The sequence below is a fragment of the Mauremys mutica genome, chromosome 1 (assembly GCF_020497125.1).
Source record: "Mauremys mutica isolate MM-2020 ecotype Southern chromosome 1, ASM2049712v1, whole genome shotgun sequence".
In the NCBI taxonomy this organism is placed as follows: Eukaryota; Metazoa; Chordata; order Testudines; family Geoemydidae; genus Mauremys; species Mauremys mutica.
Window position 1 is genome coordinate 324213262 of NC_059072.1, and position 6000 is coordinate 324219261.

Sequence of the window (6000 nt, forward strand, 5' to 3'; positions counted from 1 at the left end):
TCAGAAGGGAGTGACGTGTGTGCTGGGTGAGCTGAAGAGTAAGGAGTGACAATCATCAAGACATGACATTATGGAGGGCCTGAATGAGAGGTTTAGCTATGTGGACAGTGCTGCTATTATTTATTTGTATTATACTGAATTGATGGCATGCTAATAGCTATGAAAAATCTGCTTCAGTGTTTGCATCCTATTCACAGTGTTTTACTGTTCAAGTAATGCTTTTTGCTAGATTCAACTTCTTGCTGTGTGGCTTGTCATGGCTGCTAAACAAGTCTCTTACATTCATGTGATTTATTGCTTTGCCTAAAGTGCTTATTATTAATATAATTTACTGAATAAAAGCAAATATCTCCCAGCAAAATGCACTCCCTCGGGCCCCTGACTGAAAAACTGAATTTCCATTGGGAAGGTTGTGTGTGTATGTCCCAAATGAAAATAAATCTGATGCATCCAGTTTGTTTTGATCTGAATTGCATCCCACCTTAACTGAATGCTCTTGCCTGGGAGGAAGGGGATTTGCTTGGCCTTTCCTGCTGGACTGCACCTTGAATCCAGCAGTCTGAGGGACGTGGTTTCATCAGTTGGGAGTCATGGGACTGAGGAAGAGATGATAGTTGGAGCTGGTCAGAAATTTCCTGATGGAATAGTTTTCTATCAGAAAGTGTTGATTTAGCAAAAATGAAACATTTCCTGGGAATGCATTGATTTGTGTCAACATTTTCCTTGAAAAAATATCAAAATGTTTTAGTTTTGATAAGGGCAAAGTGCTTCACTTTGACAGTCATCTCAACTTTTATATTATATAATTATATATGATTTTATATATTTTATTTCTTAATAAAATTATAGTTGAAGTGAACCACTTCGATAAGGTCATTTTGGTATTTCTAAAATGATTTTTTTCAACTTTTCATTCCAATCGATGACTAAAGCAAATTTTGAATGTCAGAATTTCCCACGAAACACAAATTCTGAGCTTTGACCAGTTCTAATGATGATGGAAGCAGCAGACAGCAAACTGACGTGAATAATATCTGAAATGTAACTGAATCTAATAGATCACATTCATCCCCAGTGTAATTCCATTGATAACAATCACCTGATGTTCTCTTTAGTCACCTCATCTGCTCTCCATGTCTTAGCAATTCTGATTTCATACGATACTTAGTTATGGAATTTTTAACACTGCTGTGTGCCCAATCTGCTTTAGTTTACTGAAACTGTGCAGGTTGCTGATTTACATGTCTACATTTTCTCTTATGACTATGCCTGGTTGATGGTGGCTACACAAATGGTATGTATGAAGTAACAGAATAACATTTTATTTTCTTCCTTGTTTTCCATGGAGACAGTAGCCCAAAACTGAGTGACAGAGTTTGACAGTACAATACAGCAGGCTAGATTACAGGAAATAGTGAGGTAAATATATTGTATGCTTGGTAAGTTTTAAAGCAGGGAGCGGGGGGAAACAATGAGCGTAATGCAAGGGAGTAAGGCCTCCACCTGGGAAAAGCAGGAAGAGATTTCATGGAGGGAACTAGGCGCTGAACTAACTACATGCAAAGGTGCAGGTGGGGAAGACAGAGCCTTTCAGACCTTACAAAACCTAGAGGTACTTGGCCCACAACCTGCACCCCCCTTATTCCGCAGCTTGGGTGAACTTTCGCAAGCTACAACCAGCATCATCACCTAACGCTGAAAGTTGGATTCAAGACTTTTCTCTTTTGCTGTATTACCATTAGGGGAGCTGGTGGGGCTGAAGTGCCAGCAACACAAGGATGAAACCAGCTCTACAGCTTCCGAATACCACCGGCAAACAATACAATGCCTAGCTGAGATCAGCAGATTCATTAAAGCTAACTGGCTGAAGCTGAACCCAAGCAAGGCTTGTGATGCTGGTAGGAAATGAAATACTTTGAGGAACTCACCCCCTTCATAACACCCCACAGATTGCTGTCCGTTTACAGTGTTGGGTCCTGTTGGACTCCTCCATTGCAACTGGATGCCAAGTAGCCACAGCAGCCAAAAACACCCACTTCCACATATAGACAGACAGAAAACTATGCCCTGGCTTTTCAGGCTTGAACCAGACACTTGTGACTCACGCACTCATGACCTCAAGCCTTAATTACTGCAACTCGTAACATCTAGGAATGAAACCAGACAGCCTGGAATTGCTCCAACTGGTACAGTCTGCAGCAGCCAGTCAGCTAAATAATGCAGGTTGCAGTGAGCACGTAGCTCCAGTGCGCCACTTTCTGCACTGGCTCTCCATCAAACAGAGTCTAATTCAAGGCCTCTGTCCTGATGTGCAAAGTTCATCATGGGCTTAGCCCTAGCTACCTGAGAGAGCAGTTTTCTTCTCATGACCAGAACTTCCCACAACCACTTTACACTGGAATTAGGCAACTATTGTCCTGTAGGAGAAAATCATGGATGTAAGAGACAGGACCTGGACTAAGGCTTGGTCTACACTTAAAAGTTAGGTCGACATAGCTATGTTGGTCAGGAGTATGAAAAAAAGCTCACCCCGACTGACATAGCTCTGCCGACATAACCCCCAGTGTAGACACAACTATGTCGATGGACTAATGCTTCCATTGATGTATCTACCATCAGTCAGGGAGGTGATGTTCCTACACCAATGGAAAAAACACTTCTGTCGCTGTTGGCTATGTTTACACTATGGAGTTATGCCAGCATCGCTACAATGACCTAGCTATGCTGGTATAGTCTCTATAGTGTACTGTAGATATACCCCCAAGGCTATGGAACTGACTACATAAAGAGTGAAAAATGACCACCAATCTCAGTGGATTCAGAAATAAAAGCAAAACTGATTTCTTTCAGGTTGACTTTGTTAATAAGAATATTTCTCTTCCCTTTTCCCCCCGACGCGTATATTATAGGCACAATCTCTATGATCAACTCAGGCTTTTATTTCTAGAATTGGAAAAGAAAAAGCGAGAGAGTCTGCATTTATTGTTATTTTTTAATACTTGGGGGGGGGGTACACAGGTGCTGCCAAGATCAGGGTCATTTAAGTAGAAACATAAATTAAGATTTTAGCAGACGTGAAGTTCAAGAAATACGAATGAGAGAAATGTTTAAAAAATAGTAATACACAGATTTACAGAGCTTTGAGAGGAGAAGGAAAGTTAAAGGATTCAAAAGAAAACTACAATTATCAAGCGGAGAGGCGGCTAGGTGGACTAAGCTGGGGAGTGAGATGGAATTCTGTCTGAGGATGAACCTCTTGCCCCAGAAATGCTCTTCTGCCTTCAAGACATTTAGCAAAAGGAAGTAGAGAGAAAGCCACAAGTCTACTTGTCCAGGTCAGGCACTGTGAGCAGGGAAGAGACATTAAAGATGTCAAATGATATGTACAAATTAGAATCACCAGTGTGCATATCAGGGTACGTCTACACTACGGGATTATTCCGAATTTACATAAACCGGTTTAGCAAAACAGATTGTATAAAATCGAGTGTGCGCGGCCACACTAAACACATTAAATTGGTGGTGTGCGTCCACGGTCCGAGGCTGGCATCGATTTCTGGAGCATTGCACTGTGGGTAGCTATTCCATAGCTATCCCATAGTTCCCGCAGCCTCCCCCGCCCCTTGGAATTTCCGGGTTGAGATCCCAGTGCCTGATGGGGCAAAAATCATTGTCGCGGGTGGTTCTGGGTAAATGTCGTCAGTCACTCCTTCCGCTGGGAAAGCAATGGCAGACAAGCATTTCGTGCCTTTTTTCCCTGGATTGCCCTGGCAGATGCCATAGCATGGCAATCATGGAGCCTGTTTTGCCTTTTGTGACTGTCACCGTATGTGTACTAGATGCCGCTCACAGAGGCGATTCAGCAGCGCTACACAGCAGCATGCTTTTGCTTTTGCATGACAGCAGAGATGGTTACCAGCCATATTGCACCATCTACCATACCATAAATTGGTAATAAGATGATCGTGGCTACCAGTCCTTTTGCACTGCACCATTTGCTGTTGTCATAAGTGCCCCTGGCTGAGATCAGCCAGGGGCACAAAAGCCAAAATTGGGAATGACTCCCTGAGTCAATCCCTCCTTTTTGGTATCTAAAAATAGAATCAGTCCTGCCTAGAATATGGGCAAGTGTACTAGAAAACCACTGTATATCATAACCAGAGAGCACAGCTGCTCTGTGTCAGATCCTGCAGAAATTATGAGCTGTATGCTATTCACAGGGGGTGCTCCTGCAACAACCCCACCTGTTCATTCTGTTCTTCCCCCAGCCTTCCTGGGCTACCATAGCATTGTCCCCCCACTTGTGTGATGACACAGTGACTTGTTAGTGAGAAATGAGTGGAAGGCAGCCTCCAGCTGCTATGCTAGTCCAGACAGGACATTAAGCAGTGTGTAGGAGAGGAGCCCAGCATCCCACTGCTAGTCCAGGGGCAACTGAATCTTTTCTTTACACATGAAGGGTGGGGGCTGATGGAGCTCAGCCCCCTGTTGCTATGATGAAGATGGTTACCAGCCATATTGCACCATCTACCAGGAAAAATTAGGGGCAGGCACCCTTGATCGACCTAACTGATGCTAGTTGGCATGGTTACCAGTCCTTTTGCACTGCCCCATGTGCCAATAGGCTGATGATGACAATGGATATCAGTCTTATTGCACCATCAGCCACCCATGGCAGGGGGGGAGCAAGGATGTTGGTGTTGAGTGCTGCAGCATCATGTCTATCTGCAGCATTCAGTAAAGATAGGGTGACATGTAAAAGAGTCAAGAGAGGATTGTTTTCCCTTTCACTTCTGGGGGTGGGTGGGTGGGGTGCGTAAATTGCCGAGCTATGCCCTGACCCACCGTGGACACTGTGTTTGACCCTAGAAGCATTTGGAGCTCAGCCAAGAATGCAAATACTTTTCGGAGACTGCAAGAACTGTGGGATAGCTTGAGTCCTCCAGGCCATGAGCGTCCATTTGATTCTTTGGCTTTCCGTTACGCTTGTCACGCAGCAGTGAGCTGAGTCCCTGCTATGGCGTCTGTCTGGAGATTTTTTAAAAATTATTTTGAATTTTGTCTTCTGTAACGGAGCGCTGATAGAACAGCTTTGCCTGCCCTTACAGCAATCACATCCGCATAGTCCATGCTGGAGCTCTTTCTTTATTTTGATTTTTAACTGCCTCGCCACACGTGCTGATCGGAGCTCCACGCTGGGCAAACAGGAAATATTCAAAAGTTCGTGGGGCTTTTCCTGTCTACCTGGCCACTGCATCCGAGTTCAGATTGCTGTCCAGAGCGGTCAGTGGTGCACTGTGGGATACCGCCCGGAGGCCAATACCGTCGATCTGCGGCCACACTAACCCTAATCCGATATGGTAATACCGATACTAGCGCTACTCCTCTCGTTAGGGAGGAGTATAGAAACCGGTTTAAAGAGCCCTTTATAGCGATATAAAGGGCCTCTTAGTGTGGACGGGTGTGGCGTTAAATCGGTTTTACGCTCCTTAAACCGGTTTAAACACGTAGTGTAGACCAGACCTCAGTGGCGTAGCCAGGTTTTCAGTGTAGGGGGACCAAACATAAAAAGGCGCCCTCCCTTGGCTCCTCCTCTGGCCACGTCCCATTGGTTCCTCCCGTTTTCCCCCCCAGATTAACCCTGGGACCGGCTCAGGACTCCTGCAGGCTTCCCAGGGGTGCGGATACCCCGCTGTCCCGCCGCTGTCCCGGGAGAGTCTCTCCTGCCCAGCGTGCTCTGCAGGTATCCCCCGCCGGGCTGTGCCACCCAGCCCCACCCACGGGGTCCCGTCCCCCCCATCCAGGCTCCTGCACCGCGCCAGAGCCCCCCCCATCCAGACGGCACAGCCTGCTGGCAGCGCCGGTCCAGCAGGCGCCGCTTCTGCGCCTGCCGCCCTGAGGGGAAGCGGCAGCTTCCTCTTAACCCCACTAGCTACACTACTGGTGCATATTAGTCCAATACAGAGGGAGGATCCCTGTCCCAGGGTGCCCCTTAAGAGA